This window comes from Homarus americanus, unplaced genomic scaffold, assembly GCF_018991925.1.
Source record: "Homarus americanus isolate GMGI-L3 unplaced genomic scaffold, GMGI_Hamer_2.0 scaffold51859, whole genome shotgun sequence".
Taxonomy (NCBI): Eukaryota; Metazoa; Arthropoda; class Malacostraca; order Decapoda; family Nephropidae; genus Homarus; species Homarus americanus.
The window spans coordinates 19,663,399-19,681,296 of record NW_024711292.1 but is presented as its reverse complement, the minus strand read 5'-3'; the positions used below and the strand labels follow the sequence as shown (position 1 = coordinate 19,681,296).

The 17,898-nt window shown below is 40.7% G+C and overlaps 1 protein-coding gene across 1 annotated transcript in view; it reads right to left on the bottom strand.

Moving 5' to 3' along the window:
• Positions 1 to 17,898, bottom strand: part of LOC121855423 — a gene marked incomplete in the record, with an annotated part of 222,586 nt that overhangs the window by 136,316 nt on the left and 68,372 nt on the right.

Here is a 17,898-nt window from a genome sequence, read left to right as displayed (position 1 = left end):
GTGAAGAGAAAGAAGAACACATTGAAATTGAGTGACAAACTTGAAATAATTAAGAAACTAGATCGTGGTGTGAGCAATACTGTTCTAATGGAAACATACGACATTGGAAAGTCTACAATTTATGATATATAAAAGGCAAAGAATAAAATTTAGAATTCACAGCTTTTTCATTAAAACTGCTCGTTTTGATAAATGAAGCATGCTATATTTGCAAATGAATAAACTATCAAAATGTACCTGTTCATTTCTTCATTATTCTTCATTAAATTTGAATTTTAAAAGTACTGCCTGAGAATCCGGAAAATCCGAAAATCCGGACCGACCCAATCCCCAAGCAGTCCGGATTTTTGGACTTCTACTGTACCTGTATATGAAAGGTAAATATGAAGGTTGTAATACAAAATACTCTCACTTACAGTCATAATTTTAGAGGTCATCATTTCATACCCATCGTATAAGTCGACCCTTTAATTTTGGACACTAAAAATTTGGCTTCAGAGGTCGATTTTACGCCGCCATATACGGTAATCGTTATCAACGCCACCTGCCCCTTGCTGGCTGGGAGGGGGTGGGGTGTTGACAGCCAGGAGGGGAGATTAACACATACTCAACGATTATAAAAGGCAGGGAGTTTAAGTTTTTTGCTTATAAAATGTCACCGACTTGATTTGGCAGAATATACCGTATTTTTCAGCTTAGAAGACGCTGCATCGTGGAAGACACACCCTGATTTTGGAAATGAAATTCCAATTTATTTATTTATTTTTTTTTTTGCGGGTATTAGCCCACCTGGGCACAGGTCACTGACCCACATTGGAGCCTAGGGGGCGAAAATGTAATAATACAGGTGGCCTATCAAAAATCCGGCAACCACGGGACCTGAGGAGTGCCGGATTTTCGAAAATGCCGGAAAACTGATGGTTATATTTGCTGTACAGTTGGTCCTCACATTACGCGGTTAATGTAACCCAGAGGGTCCCGCGGAAAGTGAGGAACGCGGAAAGTGAATAACATAACATATGGGATTAATTGAAATGGAGTCCAGGCCGATCCCCAAACTCCACTTTTTGACGACACACAACTATGTTGTAGTAAAAATTTTATCTTAACTTTATGATGGTATGAAAAAACAAGTAATATAGAAGAGGTTAGGTTAGGAAAGATAAAGGTTAACATAGGAAAAATAAAGAATAGGTTAAAAAACTAAAAATTTTGTGGAACACTTACGGTAGTAGAAGAGATGGGTCGGCATACGGGGATGGAGGCTGGTTCCGAGGCAGAGGGCAGATTACTGGCCCTCAGGTGAATCACCATTACTAGGTGAATCATCATCACTGTCACTTACAGTTGTCAGGGCTTCCCTGACAAATCCCTCAAAGTCAACTTCACTGTCACTATCACTGGCTTGGGCTGGCTGTGGTGGGTTGCGGGTGAAGAAATCTGTTATGCTTTGCTGACGGCTGGCGTTGATGTTGTCGTGATACACCGTGATGTACGGCTCCATAGCCTGCACCAGCCGGTTATGGAAGACTTCATAGCGGTCATCGTCATTGTCGCGGGAAAGGACGGACTTAATTTTCTCTGCAAACTCCATGGCACCCTTAATATCACTATGACTTAAATTGTGTTCTTCGGAGACTGACGCACCTTCTTCCTCCTCTTCACTGACGTGTTCTTCTTCCAACATCTCGTCGGCAGTCACTTCAGGATTTCTGATCACCTCCAGGATGTCGTCGTTGGTGGTCTCGGAGAAGCCTGGAACTGTAACAGTCTGCGCAGCTTCTCTGGCAAGGTCCACTGCTACTGCAACATTCTGAACCTCACCAGTCACAGATTGACTCCTCCTCTCACCTGGTATTCCATGCAACACATGTCTCCATGCGTGACGAATTGTAGCAATAGACAGCTGATCCCATGACTCCACCAAGATGTCCACAGCTTTCTTGATGTTAAATATTCTCCAGAATTGTTTGAAGAGTATTTTTTGCTGTTCTAACCGTTGTTCCTCATCTTCGTCGCTCTTGCTATCGGTGGTGGTGTCACTCAGGTCACGCAACTCTTCCCTGGTGTTGGTGTAGTCGTTCAGGAGCTGGAATTTTTTTGTTGAGAATGCAGCTTTCACATTGCAAATCAACTCCTGGTCCATGGGCTGTAATATAGACGTAGTGTTGGGAGGAAGGAAGACCACTTTTACGTTGGGGTGACGATCTAACAGTAGGGGCGAGTGTCCTGGTGCGTTGTCCAGCAGCAACAAAATATTAAATGGGACATTCTGTTGCTCACAGAATTTCTTTACATCGGGAACAAAACAGTCATCAAACCAGGAGAGGGACAGTGTAGAGAACATCCATGCCTTACGTGCTGTCAGCCAGTGGACATTTAGCTTGGTCATGTCCATGGTTTTGTAGGCGTGCGGCTTGCGGGCTGTGTGGATCACCGATAACTTGAGCTTACAGGTACCGGAGGCATTGGTGGCAAACAGGACGGTGATGCGTTCCTTCTGCATTTTCCGGCCCCGAATCCTGCTGGCATTCTTCACAATGTAGGACTTGGAAGGTAGTTTTCTCCAGAAAAGACCAGATTCGTCCATGTTAAACACCTGGTCGTCGGTGTACTGTCCTTCCTCCATAATCTCACGTAAAAACGGAGGAAATTCCCGAGCCGCAGCACGATCAGCACTCGCTTCTTCACCACCAATGTTTATATTGGTGATCTTGTTCCGGATCTTAAACCTCTGTAACCACCCAGAGGAAGCAGTAAAGGGTTTGGGCTCTGAAGTTCCCATCTTTCGTGCCACTGCCATGTACAGTTCACGTGCGTAGTCCTTCACAGAGCGCGTGTCGACCGCCATGTTGCGTCGCGCCTGACGCACCAAGTACCTCACAAGTAATTTTTCTGTCTTGAGAAGCACCCGGTTGTGAAAATACTTGATCATAGAAGCACCTGTAGACTTTGTGATCTTCATGTGCTCCTTTATCTTGGCTGAATCCTTCTTTATAGACCGGATCGTAGATTCGTTGACGCCATGCTGGCGCGCGAGATCAACTTGCCGTGTTCCTTTCTCCAAATCTTGAATAATTTGGTACTTCACCTCGTAGCTTAAGGAACGTCGTGTCCTCTTTGGCTTAGTGCCGCTGGGTCCAGGTAAGGAAAGGTTTTTCTCTGGGGGTGGTGGTCCGGCGGAAGCCATTTTACGGAACAATGGATGCGCGATAACACGGAGTGGCCTTGAGGGATGAAACTGTCGCGGCTAGGTCAAGCGTCGTCTCTCCTCCCTCCCTCCCTGCCCCGGGTGGACACGTCATAATACTTTAAGCCAATTACAGCTAGCAGCAGAGGAGGGTAGGGATGCATGGCCAATCACAGGTCTGATACGTCATATGACGTCAGTGATAACGCAACAAAGACACACTGCGCAACCTTACCGCGCCGCTTGCCCAAGCGGAGGGAGGAGGAGGAGGGAGGAGGAGGGAGAGGCAGGCAGGCGGGTGGCGCGTGGGGCAAATCTAAAAATAGCGTCGCGCCGGACACTCTCCGCGGAATGGCGTTCGCGACCGTGAAATGTGAAAATGTTAGGTTCTGGCAAGGCACCGCGGTAACGGTGAAACGCGGATTGCGGGACCGCTTAATGTGAGGACCAACTGTATAAGTTTAACAGAAAATGACTACCTGTACAGTCCTTTAAACAAAGAAAATTAAACACTTAAGTTAGGATAGTATAATTGACATTGGTGGATTCCTTGTAAGACCAGGAATATTTTGAATATAAATTTCATATATTTTGCACAAAAGATAACATATTTACTTAGAGTAAACATTATATCTAAAATCTGTATGTCTAATGCAAAATCTATGATGTTTAAATTCAAAATGATCATCAAATTGTAAGAATTCCAGCAATGTAAATTATATTCTGGCCAGGTAATTTGTATGAATTTTATGAGCTAAAACAAATATCTTCAGTTAATAAAAAAAAAAATATTCTTCACGACACTATCTGTCAATCAAAGTACCCCAGATGGTCGGTCGGTCCCAACCCTCCCCCCCACCCCCCACCTTCCATCCCTAACTTTTAGTAATAAATAATGCCTCAAACTAAAGTTAGGATAATATAATTGGCATTGCTGGATTCCTTGTAAGACCAGGAATATTTTGAATATAAATGTCATATATTTTGCACAAAAGACAACATATTTACTCAGAGTAAACATTATATCTAAAATTTTTATGTCTAATGCAAAATCTATGATGTTTATACTCAAAATGATCATCAAATTGTAAGAATTCCAGCAATGTAAATTATATTCTGGCTGGGTAATTTGTATGAATTTTATGAGCTAAAACATATATCTTCATTAAATAAACAAAGAAATATTTGAAAATGAGCTCCAAAATCCATGCCGGAAAACTGAAGGTTTCAGTTTATCGGTTGCCGGATTATTGATAGGCCACCTGTAATAATAATAATAATAATAATAATAATAATAATAATAATAATAATAATAATAATAATAATAATAATAATAATAATAATAATAATAATAATAATAATAAATAATAAATAAATAATAATAATAATAATAATAATAATAATAATAATAATAATAATAATAATAAAGAAATACAAAAATTAAAATAAATCAAGAGTGAAAAACAATATATGTATGTTGTGTTGTCAAAGTAAGAGAAACAATTGAGACCCTGCAATTGTGTGTAAATGTGGCAGAAAGTCAGATCAGCAACCTGGGACTTGGTCACAAATTTCGTGGTGCCATATGGCAGCAGTGTCTACCAATATCTTCCCAGGCAGTAGTACCCGGTACATCCCTACTACCGACACCAGTGAAACCACCAGTGAAACCGTTGCTTGATAATTATACAGCCCTTTTGGCACAAGTACACACACCTCTTTGAATATCATCACTTAGAACTGCTTATCAGTCGTCATTTTCATCAATTTAAAAAAAAAATCTGTAGAAGAAGGTGAAATCTTTAATATAGCACTCATTATATACACCTGGTCACCTCCACATCTTAGGGGCTGTAGTGTTTACATTCTTTCTCTTGTTTTTGTCGGTATGACAACGACGGGAAATATTTTCCAACAGTAGAAGGTTAGCAAATGTAAACATGTATATTAACGTCTATATAAAACAAAAAATCTTTATTTAAAAAAAAAATATAAGTAAAAAAAACTCGTTTTTTGCAAAACCAGTGACTAATTGGTTCTACATAATTATAAAACTGAAGAAAATAAGTCCTCCATTGTAGCTGTATTAAAATTAATGTAGAAAAATTAATATGGTTGTTTTAAGTAATGTAATTTAATGTTAATAAATGGAACAATGGAAGTAGCTAACAATTAAGGGTAAAAAAAGTGAGATCGCGTATGTGAGCACATGTGTAAACATATTGTCATTGCTCTACATAAGAATATGAAAGCAACACTTATTTACTGATCATAGTGTATATGTTTTAATTAATGTTTCTGAATTTCTTTTTGATTGAATTATTGTTTATGTGTGCAAATTGAACAATACAATTAATTAATAATACGAAGAATATTAAAACACATGAGGAGACAAGACGTCATTGTTTTTGTTGTTTACAAAACCAGTGACTGATTGGTTCTACATATAAAACTGAAGAAAATAAGACCCTGGTTGTAGCTGTAGTAAAATTAGTATGGTTGTTTTAAGTAATATTTAATGTTAATAAATGGAACAATGGAAGTAGCTAACAATTAAGGGTAAAAAAAAAGTGAGATCACGTATGTAAGTGAGCACATGTGTAAACATATCATCATTACTCTACATAAGAATATGAAAGCAACACTTATTTACTGTTCATATGTATTTCAATTAATGTTTCTGAATTAAAAAAAAATTCTACCCACCAGTGGTAATAAAGTTGAAAACATAAGGACAGCCAATGTTGTTGTGTTTGTGTGTTTTTACTTGGATGACGAAGTTGTATTTAAATTTGGAAGATTTTAATTTCGTGGGGTTTTTACAGTCTAAATGGGTATCCAAATATGAGAGCCTACTGTAAATAGGTGTCCAAATATGAGAGCCTACATATAAAGAAACTAACATTCCTGTATTTGAGACCAGCAGACAACCTTTAGCAATTCCTCAATAAATGGCACTGCCGCAAAAACTGCCATTAGTAAACAAACCACACAGCAGCAAGGGTTTATTTTAATTTTATTTTTTGCAATATATCAACAATATTAATTAAATCAATAGTTTTATAGAACAGTGGTCCCTCGGTTAACGAGATTTCGGTTAACGATTTACCTTCCATAAGATTCTTAACTTCGGTTAACGAACAATCCCTCGATTAACGAGTTTTTTACGAGCCGACTTCAACATGTTTTCGTTTGCATTTGGCAGTCCACCAGCTGTAGTATTAGTCCGCCAATACAGTAATCGGTTTTAGGGCTTAAATTCCTTACTATTTTAGTAAATATCAAGAAGTTTAAACTATTCAATAATTTTAAAAGTTTAATATTAACGATTTTAGTCATTATAACAATTATTGAGCATAATTGAAGGTAAAGAAACTAGTTTCTGGCGTGCCATCCAGCCTGTTAACACACCAGACAGGCGTTAGTCTTTCTCTGTTTTCAGTGGAGGTAGCATCTTGCTTGAGACTCTCTTCAACTAAATGCTTTTTTTTCTGTGTTTCCAAGCAAATTATTGGTCATTTTGAAATATATTTTACATATTGACAATATATAATGCAGTGCAGTGTTGATTTAAAGAAAATAATCTTGAATTACACCAAGAGAGCTAAAATTTTATGGGTGAAATTTGCACCATGGGGTGACTTCTCTTCCACCCCAATGCCTTCTCTTCTTCCTTCTCCTCCACCCCCATTCTAATTCCCATCATCATCATCATCATCCGGGAGCCTTCTACATACACACCTCAAAGTAAGTGTACTTTTCTACCTTTTTTCTTGAATTTAGGCAGTTTTCGGTGAGCTGGAACCAATTACCCAAAACCCATTAAAACAATAGTTTCGGTTAACGAGTTTTTCGGTTAACGAGCAACCTGCTGGAACGGATTGTGCTCGTTAACCGAGGGACCACTGTACTGTACAGTCGGCCCTTCACATACACGGGTTTAGCATTCACGGATTCGCAAATACGCGGATTGGCCCGCCAGAGGAATAATCTGTACATTGAAGTACATTCAACTCGCGCGCGGCACCGAACACAGGACACCGCCCGCTCCCGCAACCTCACACACACACGCATAGCTCTCCCTCACTCAGTCAGTCTCGCTGTAACCACACTTGTGTTGACATCAGCATTGTAGTTGCAAAAATATTACATTTCCGTGAATGTATTATATGAAGCACAGTATGAATAGAATATCACTAATATAAGAGTATTTTAACCGAAAACTACTAAAAAAACGAGTAACAACTCTTGAACATTGGAAGGTTAGGTAAAGTCTCTTGTTTTCGTCATGTATTTTATCCTAATTTACATTGAAATACATCACGTTTCAGCAAAAGTACTATTTATTTCTGAGAACATGGAAATGTAATATTTTGCTGAAATGACGTACGTATTACAGTGGAAAGTGACGAAAGCAATGACTCGCTTTCTTTCGCTCAAAAGATGTTACCGTAATCGCTTTTTGAATGGTTTTCAGTTAAAAAACTGTTGTATTACAATAATATTCTATCCTAATTCACTTGTGATGCAACAGTTTTTTAACTGAAAACCATTCGAAAAGCGATTACGGTAACATCTTTTGAACGAAAGAAAGCGAAAGTCATTGTTTTTGTCACGATTTTGTCCCACATTCCACTGTAATACTTACGTCATTTCAGTAAAAATATTTCATTTCTGTGAATGTATTATATCAAGCACAGTATGAATATAATATCATTGTAATATAACAGTATTTTAACCGAAAACTATTAAAAAAACGAGTAACATCTCTTGAAAATTGGAAGGTTAGGTGAAGTCTTTTGTTTTCGTCATGTATTTTATCCTATTTTATATAGAAATACATCACGTTTCAGCAAAATTAGTATTTATTTCCAAGAATATATTCATTCAGGCGCAGTCTAGGTAAAATATAAGTGTGATGTAACATTTTTTTAATTGAAAACGATTCGAAAAACACGTACCCTCTAGCCCTGTTCAAGGAGAGGACTGGGAGAAGCTGTTTGGTGCTGCAGACGATGGCAAGGAAAATTATTTGGATGGATTTTAATGAAAATATTCAGAAATATGGTATCGTAGTATTTATTCAAGTCAATTAGGATAGAATATTATTGTAATACAACAGTAGTGACGATGTGGAGGAGGCGGAGGGATAGAGCGGGGAGGAGGCAGAGGGATAGAGTGGGGAGGAGGTGACTGGCGGGAGCAGGGACGAGTGGAGTTGCCAGCCAGTACATTACGGGTGTATTAATTGTTTTTATAGCTATTTTTGCATTTTAATGTTAAATACTGTACATTACGTTTCAACAAAACTACCATTTATTTCTGAGAACATGGAAATGTAATATTTTTGCTGAAATGATGTACGTATTACAGTGGAAAGTGACGAAAGCAATTACTTTCACATTCTTTCGTTCAAAAGATGTAACCGTAATCGCTTTTCGAATGGTTTTCAGTTGTGGGATTATAAGGCTAATGATAGGCTAGAATATTATTGTAATACAGTACGAGTACAACAGTTTTTTAACTGACAACCATTCAAAAAGCGATTACGGTAAAATATTTTGAACAACGAAAGAAAGCGAAAGTCTTTCGTCATGATTTTATCCCATTTCCCACTATAATAAGTACGTCATTCCAGCAAAAATATTACATTTCCATATTTATTTCCGAGAATATATTCATTCAGTCACAGTTAAGGCGAAATATACTTGTGATGTAATATTTTAATGAAAATCCAGTATCGTAGTTTTCTCTTCTTTCAAATTTAATTAACAAAGATTGATGTTTCAAATGTAATGAACAAAAATTTATGTCCAGTATCTATAAATTAACTTTAATAAATGAATACTTTGTTTTACATCGTCCTGTGCTACCATACCATGGATTTGGCTACTTTGGGCTCGCAAGAGATCTGCCCTGGCAACTGTACCGACACTCACAGCTGGTGGTGCGTTGATGCATCGTTTCCATTGTTTACTGGTAGTTACTGGTAAATATTTTTCAACCTAACGAAACTATTACCCGTTTAGAGGTCGACCCCCAATTTTTGCCAAATAATTTGGTCTTAAAAACTCGAACTACACACAGGTATATACGGTAAATAAGGACATGGAGGGCCAGGGATTTTTTAGGTGGGGGGGGGGGCAGCAATAGTACACGGATTTTTAACTTTCACGGGTATCTCTGTTACCTAACCCCCGCGAATGTTAAGGGCCGACTGTATAGAGAATACTTGTAATTGTTAAGTACTGTAATGAGGTAACAGTCTCTGTAAGGGGCTGATTTCAAAAACCTCTGCTACAACTCATCGACTAGTGTCCTGGAATACGCATGGTAATTTTCGAGGTATATTTTTGTCATAAAAAGTGCGTCTTTTAAGCCGAAAAATACGGTAACTTGCATTACTGGAATTCTTGCAAGAGAGCAATTAGTTTGAGTATAAACATCCCTTAGTTTGCACAAGAGATAAAATCTTAGTCATTAACTTGGTACATTTGAGTACAGGTTGTGATAATTTATGTGGTTGCAGTTGCAAACTTTGTGACATCACTAATGTCTAATGAGTCTCCATATGCCCTAGTTTATTCACTGATCAGTTATCAAAGTGCAAAAGTAGTCCTGTCGAGCCACAATGTATCAATTAATTTTAAAACAGAAATTATAATGCAAAATTTTATAAGACAATGGTTTAGTAGTGCTGTTAATGTGTGTGCTGTGTAAGTGTCTTGGCATGTCACCTCACCACCTGACTCCTGAACAAACTCTTCATCAACTTCTTCAAATCCTACAATGTGCCCCACGCACGCACGCACGCACGCACGCACGCACGCACGCACACACACACACACACACACACACACACACACACACACACACACACACACACACACACACACCCAAGATTGGACCACTGTGCTTCCTCATCCTGATCAACGACGCTCCATCGGACACTCCTCACAGGTGGAAGTACGTGGATGAGTGCACTGTGGGGGTTACAGTGGACAACACCTCACCGGACTATTCATCGCTACAAGGCACACTGGACAAGCTACAGGCATGGACTACGGAGAACAAGGTCACCATCAACCACACCAAAACCGTACTCATGCACATCAATACCGCCACCACTCCAGTGCAAGCTCCAGCAGTCACAGTGGGTGCCCATCCTCTCCAGTTAGTGCAGTCTGCCAAACTCATGGGTGTTACCATAGACCACAAACTGGACTGGAAGGCCCATGTATACAACACAATCAAGGCAGCCTTGTACCATCTCTACATGCTACGACGACTTAGGCCACTTGGGACACCCACGCCAGAGGTGAGGACTATCTACAACGCCTTTATTCTCCCCAAACTAACGTATGCGTCACCAGCCTAGTCGTCTTCTCTCAACTCTACCCAACAACGCCAGCTAGAGAAGGTACAGAAAAGAGCCTGCGGAATCATGCTCGGAGCAGACTACTCCGGCTACAACAACGCTCTCTCCATCCTGGAAATGCCATCCCTCAGTGACCTCCACCACCAAGCACTAGCAAGGTTTGGCAGTGGACTACAAAGCCATGATTAATCACTATTATATAACTAAACACTAATAATAACAGTAAATCCAGTGAAATATGGCAGAGAGGGAAGAGAGTTAAAAAAAAAAAGACGACGGTCTAACTCGGGGGTTCCCAAACTTGGGGTCGGAAGGCTCATTAGGTAGGATCGCAAAGAGGTCATGGGGTCGGTGGGGTCGCTGGGGTCCTTTGGGTCTGCCAGCTCAGGTCACATGGGGAGAGGATGGGTGGAGTAACTGACCAGTCCCTCCCACTCTCCCACTACTAACCTAGAACAGTTGAGCTGTGCAGTATCCCACCCACCTCCACCCCCAGTAAAGAGTGGGGCCGGTCCGTGACTGTCAGGCCAGGTGACAGGTCGCAACATTTGATGATTTGATCTTGCCAACACTTGCCAAGCATCGGCAAGATGACGCAAGATCAAAGGTTGCGACCTATAGGTACCTGGCCTGATACGGTCACCGACCCAGGCCAGGGAACAGGTTGCAACCTTTGCTCTTGCCGACGCTTGTGGATTATCTTCAGCCTCGCCAGTTTAATCCTTAGTAAGGACAATCCTTACTATCAGTAGGTTAGTGCTATGCCAGTGGACCTGCACTGAGTCTGACAAACTGACCGGCCACGGCCTGCTTTGTGACACTAAATTAATTTGCAATATCAGATGAAGGTCAACTCAGCGCTACTTGATTTATTAAGCAAATTTAATTATGTCATGGTAATTTGTATGCATTCACTTTGTCGTGTATTTTAATTTGTATGCCTATTACTAATTATTTGCCTGTTATAAGCACACTGTATTTTATCTTAAGTGTTTGTAAAATTGAAATATTTTTAGGACTACTGTATATGCAATATATTTTCCAAGTATTATGGATAGGTTTTTGAAGACATCATCGGAGCCAGCCACCAAGAAACGGAAACGCTCTATCAATCCATCATTCCTCGACAAGTATGGTGTAGCTGACGTCAGTGGTAAAGGGATTTGTGTTATGTGTTCTTAAGAACTTGCTGAGGAATCTTTGAAGCCGAACAAACTACAGAGACACATGGAAACTCACACAAATGTTGCTGTACTTTCAGAAGAGGCTCGCAAAAGAATTTTTCATCATCGTCATAAAAATCTAACCAAGTCTCAGTCAATTTTAAGCAGAGCACTATCTCACAAGGAGAGGATGGAAATGTTCTCATATAAGACAGCTTTTCTCATTGCTCAGCAAAAACGTCCTTTCACGGAGGGTGAGGCTATCATAAAGCCAACTTTAAGGAACTTTTGCAAAGTATTTGAGGGTGAACCATTTGCCAAAACGATAACTAAGCTGTTGATGATGCTACTCTGAGTAATAACACAATGACAAGACGCCTCCAGTGTCTTGCAGCAGACCTGAAAGAGCAAATTTTGGAAGACTTCAGAAATTCCCCATGGACAGCCCTGGCAGTGGACGAGTCAATTGATATTACATCACAGCCGCAGCTTCTGATCTTCAGAAAATTTCTTAAGGAATCCTCAGTAGCTGAGGAACTGCTTGCTTGTATTTCACTTGAAACTACAACACGAGGCGAGGATATTTTCAGTGCTATGGATAAGTTCTTCACTGAAAAGAACTTGGAATGGAGTAAAGGTAACTGAATGCAGCATGGATGGTGCCCCATCAATGATGGGCAAGAACACTGGATTGCGTGAAATTTTATCAAGAAAACATCCTCACATTAAAACAAACCACTGCATCATCCATTGCCAGAGTCTGGCATCAAAAGACAAGTCTCAGAGCTTCTCTGATGTGATGCAGGTAGTCATTGCAACTGTCAATTACGTGAAGGCTAAGGACCTGAATTCCCGCATGTTCGAACAGTTGTGCATTGCTGAAAATTGTAATCACCACACACTGCTGATGCGTACTGCTGTCAGGTGGCTGTCACGGGGAAAAACCTTGGAAAGGGTTTTCCTCCTTCGCAGTGAACTGGCATCCTTCCTGCAAGATCAGGGTCATAAGAATGCTAATTGTTTTCGTGATCCCCACTTTCTTGCTCGCCTTGCTCTTCTGACGGATGTTTTTAAGCACATTAATAAGCTCAACACTTAACTTCAAAGGAAAGGTAAATGGGTGCTTGACCTTCAGTGTGCAGTAAAGGCTTTTGTCAGCAAGCTGATGATACTACGAGAACAAGCTGAAGCCGACAGTTTCTCTCATTTTCACCACTACTTGGAATTTACAGCTACGATGGATGTGGATTTTGACGAAACACTGGATCTCATGGAAGAGAAACAGGGTCTCCTGGAATATTTGCAAAATCTGACAGTGAATTTCAGTGACAGATTCCCAGAGTTGCCGAATGAGTATTTTGATTTTGTTCAATGATTTGGGGTCGCACTGGATAGTTCACAACACTGGATGGCGTCATGCTAGAAAAAGCTTGGGAACCCCTGGTCTAACTTGTGGTCACTCACTGGCTCCCATTACCAGGCATATGATCAAAATACATATCGGAGAAATACAGTACATATCTTGTAGTCTAATTTGAAAACAGTGATGGACACAGTGATAAACAAATTATATAAACTGTGCATTTACCTTTGATAACATAATAAGAAACTTTGTATCATTACTAGAGTGAATGAAATAATATTCCCACAAACAACAAGTGACAACTCTGTTTATGTTTCCCGCTCGGGCACCTGTGTCCAGTGTGCTGACATCTTAGTTACATGGGCCTAAGATGATCTTTACTCTGTTTTAGGAATGTTTCTTAGAGAGGCTTCTTAGCTTCCAGAACCCAGTAACAGTTTCAGCAACAGCTATGATTTCTTTATGGAAATTTTAAAGCTTCAGCCAGAATTGAACCTGATTGACGAGACTGACGAAATCATCTGAGTAAAAACTCGCACAATATTCATTGGCTGTCCTTATGTTTTAGATTTTACCACCATTTGTGAGTAGAATTTTTGTTTTACATTCGTAAGTATTATTTAAAACATATATGAACAGTAATAAGTGTTGCTTTCATATTCTTAGGTAGAGAAATGACGATGTTTTCACATACAGTCATCCCTCGGTTATAGCTCACGTGGTTATCGCGATTTTCGTTATCACGCCTCCATCAAAATCTGCACACCTGCTGTTGTAGCACATTTTTTAAGCCGAGAATTTAGTTATCACACAGTTGCCTCCAGGTGTATTGTTACCCCCTTGCTTCACCTACATCTATTGAGGATAAAATCTTTCACCTACAAATTGACAATAACACATTTGCTGGATGAAAATGGACGGAGGTAACAAAACTTGAAAGCAGTTGTACAAACACAAGCACCCACACATGCCTCGCTCGCGCATCGAACTGCGCATCAGCCCTCGACATCATTGGCCTGAACTTTTCAGCCATCAAAGCTCGTTTTTTATTGGCCCGGACCACCACAGTTGGGGTAGAAGGGGAGTTTCGGAAAGCGTCCCTCTACCCCGGCTCCCTGCAGTCGTGATAACCGTGGCTTGTGCGCGGGAACCAAGGATTACTCTTTTTTGTGTGTACCCTATTGTTGTCTGTGATGGCTGAGGCCACTGCCAACATGCCCCCACCAAGAGCCCCCGTACCTGGACCTGCCACTCAGAGGCAAATAAAGAAGAGGAAGATGCTGACGTACGCCGAGAAATTGGAGGTGGTGAAGCAAATTGATGGCGGGAAAAAGAAGCGAGCAGTGGCCCTCACTTAATGCATCAATGAGTCCACAATTAGGGGGATATACAAGATGAAGGATCATATTGTCAAACACATGGAACTAGCCCAAACCAACGCATTAGCCCAAGCCCGCAGGAGTCCTAATCAGTTGCTGACGAAGACTGATCAACTTTTGGTACGGTATGTTCAGAAGCAAGGAAGAAGAAACATGGCCGTCGAGACCAGAGATTTGATGGATACCGCCAAACAACTTTACCAGAAGCTCGCTAGGAAGTGGGAAGTGGCAAGCCCACCTGCATTCAACGCTTCTAAAGGTTGGATCGAGAACTTCAAGTCACGACACCAAGTGAGGAATGTGAAGATTTCGGGTGAGGCTGCAAGTGGCGACCGAGCCAGTGCCAGGGTATATCCTCAAATCCTACGGGACATCATCGCAACGGGCCAGTTCAACCAGGACCAAATCTTTAATATAGATGAGACGGGGTTCAATTGGAAGGTCATGCCTAAGAGGACATTCATCACCAAGTCATCAGCCAAGGTATGCGGCAGGAAGCCAATTAAGGAGCGTTTCACCGTCTTGTTCACCACTAATGCTACGGGATCATGCAGGATGAAACCGAGAGTTATCCATCGAGCAAAGAAGCCCAGAGCCTACAAACGACAAGATATGACGAGGCTTAATGTGAACTGGCTTACAAGCAAGAAGGCCTGGATGTCGGGGAAGCTGTCACTGGATTGGTTTAACAACTTCTTCGTTCCCGAGGTCCGGGCCTTTTGTGAGGCACAAAACATCTGCTTCAACATTCTCTTGTTGCTAGATAACGCTCCCGGCCATTCTTCTCTACTACGATCAGCACATCCGAACATACGAGTGGAATTTCTACCCCCTAATACGACATCTCTCATCCAACCGATGGACATGGAAATAATCTCTCGTGTCAAGGCTGCTCACTTCAGTAAACAATTCAGGAGGATGCGCTTTGCAAGGGAGGACGAAAATGCTGTGCAGATGCTGGTCGACAGTGAGGAAGAGGAGGACCACGAGGAGGAGGAGGGAGGAGGGGGCGTAGAAACAGAGGCGGAGCAGCAAGTCAAGCAGTACTGGCGGGCATTTAACGTCAAGGAAGCGATCGACTTAATGGTTGTGTGTTGGGATGCAGTGATGCCAGCGACCGTAAACCACGCCTGGAGAAATGAATAAGAGGGTTTGCCCGAGGACCGACAACAGGAAGTGCCAGGGGAACCGCAGTCTGTCCAGGCAGAGGTTGAGTTGTCGGCAGAGGAGGCAAGGCATGTGGCAGGACGAGGGTTCGGCGAGACGACAGAGGACGACATACGGGCTATGTTGGAACCTGTTATGCCTACAGCTGAGGATATTATGGAGGAAGACAGGCAGGCAGAGGAAGACAGATGGAACAGAGAAGACAGCCCAGAAGCACAACCTGCAGCACAGCCCATGTCAAAAGTCAGGGAGATTATTGAGTTGAGTGAATGGTTGAAACACCTCATCGAACAACACCCTCCCCCGGCTGGCAACAGTGAAAGTGTGTCCGGTATCATAGGCAGAGCACTCCAGCCTTATGTTGACCAACTAAACCACAACGCATTGCGGCAGAGACAAATTACGGACTTCTTTCATCAACATCAACAGCCACCTCAGCCACCTGTAATACCTCAAGCTGACTTTGAGGGTTTTCAAGAGGATGATGAGTTACTCGAAGACTTAGTTCTAGGTGGGAACCTTTAACTCTCTACCCTCTAGCCTCGGAATCCCTTCCCTCTTGACCTTATTGTACCCTTTTCATCACTTTGTAATAAACCTAGCCATGCCTATATGTGATTCTGATAGTTACCATAACATTATCTATATCTTTAGTTGGTCTAAATGTTCGTTAAATGGGAATATTTGGGTTGGGTCTTGGGTGCCTGGAACCAATTAGAATAAATCCCATAGGTTCTGTACTTTCATTATCGTGTTTTTCGTTACCACGCACTCGGCGCGGTCCCAATTAGGCGTGATAACCAAGGGATGACTGTATAGGCACTTACATACGATGGCATTCCCAATCTATTTTGTTTTTTCTTTGATTTTAGTGGTTAGCTACTTCTATTGTTCCATTTATTAGCATTAAATAACATTACTTAATACATACATACTCATTTTTTTACATTAATTGTACTACAGTAATAACCAGGGTATTATTTCTTCAGTTTCTTATGTAAAACCATCGTCATTCGTCACGGGTGTTGTAAACATGAACGAAAACAATGCCGTCTCGTCTCCTCTTGTGTGTTTTAATATTCTACTTATTCTTAATGAATTGCATTGTTCATTTCACATACATAAACATAAATTCAATCAAATACATATTCAGTAATAAACAATAATGAATCTTTTGTACATATTCTTCAGATAAATGATGGGGTTTCCTTGAGGGTGCAAGTATACATTGCCGTTCCACTATCACTCTCTTTTTTCTTTAATATCAGTGGTTACTTTTACTGTATATTAAATAACATTAAAACATACATATTTTTTTACATTAATTTTACTGTAACAACAACCAGGGTCATATTTTCTTGTTTCAGATGGATAACTGACATTATGGGTGTAAACCCGACAACAACAATGGCGTCCCAACTCCTCTTGTGTAATCTCATTACAGTGACCCCTCGTTTAACGAACACCTCGGTTAACGTAATTTCGATTAACGAACTGCCTTCCATAAGGATCTTCAATTCGGTTAACGAAGTTCTTACGAACCGACCTCAACATGTTTTCGCTTGCACTGACCGGGCAACCAGCTCTAGTATCAGTCCGCCAATACATTAATCGGTTCTAGGGCTTAAATTCCTTACTATTTTAGTAAATATCAAGAAGTTTATACTATTCAATAATTTTAAAAGTTTAATATTCAATTTTTTAGTCATTTTAACAATTATTGAACATAATTGAAGGTAAAGTGACTAGTTTAATGCGCGGCATCCAGCCTCTTAACACAGCAAACAGGAGTTAGTCTCTCTCTGTTTTCACTGGAGGTAACATCTTGCTTGAGACTTTCTTCAACTAAACGCTTTTTTTCTGTGTTTCCAAGCAAATTATTGGTCATTTTGAAATATATTATACATATTGACAATATATAATGCAGTGCAGTGTTGATTTAAAGAAAATAATCTTGAATTACACCAAGAGAGCTAAAATTTTATGGGTGAAATGGCGCCATGGGGTGACTTCTCTTCCACCCCAATGCCTTCTCTTCTTCCTTCTCCTCCACCCCTATTCTAAATCCCATCATCATCATCATCGTCCAGGAGCTTCTACATACACACCTCAAAGTAAGTGAACTTTTTTACCATTTTTGTTGAATTTAGGAAATTTTCGGTGAGCTGGAACCAATTACCCAAAAACCCATTGAAACAATGGTTTCGGTTAACGAACGACCTTCTGGAACGGATTGAGTTCGTTAACGGAGGGGTCAC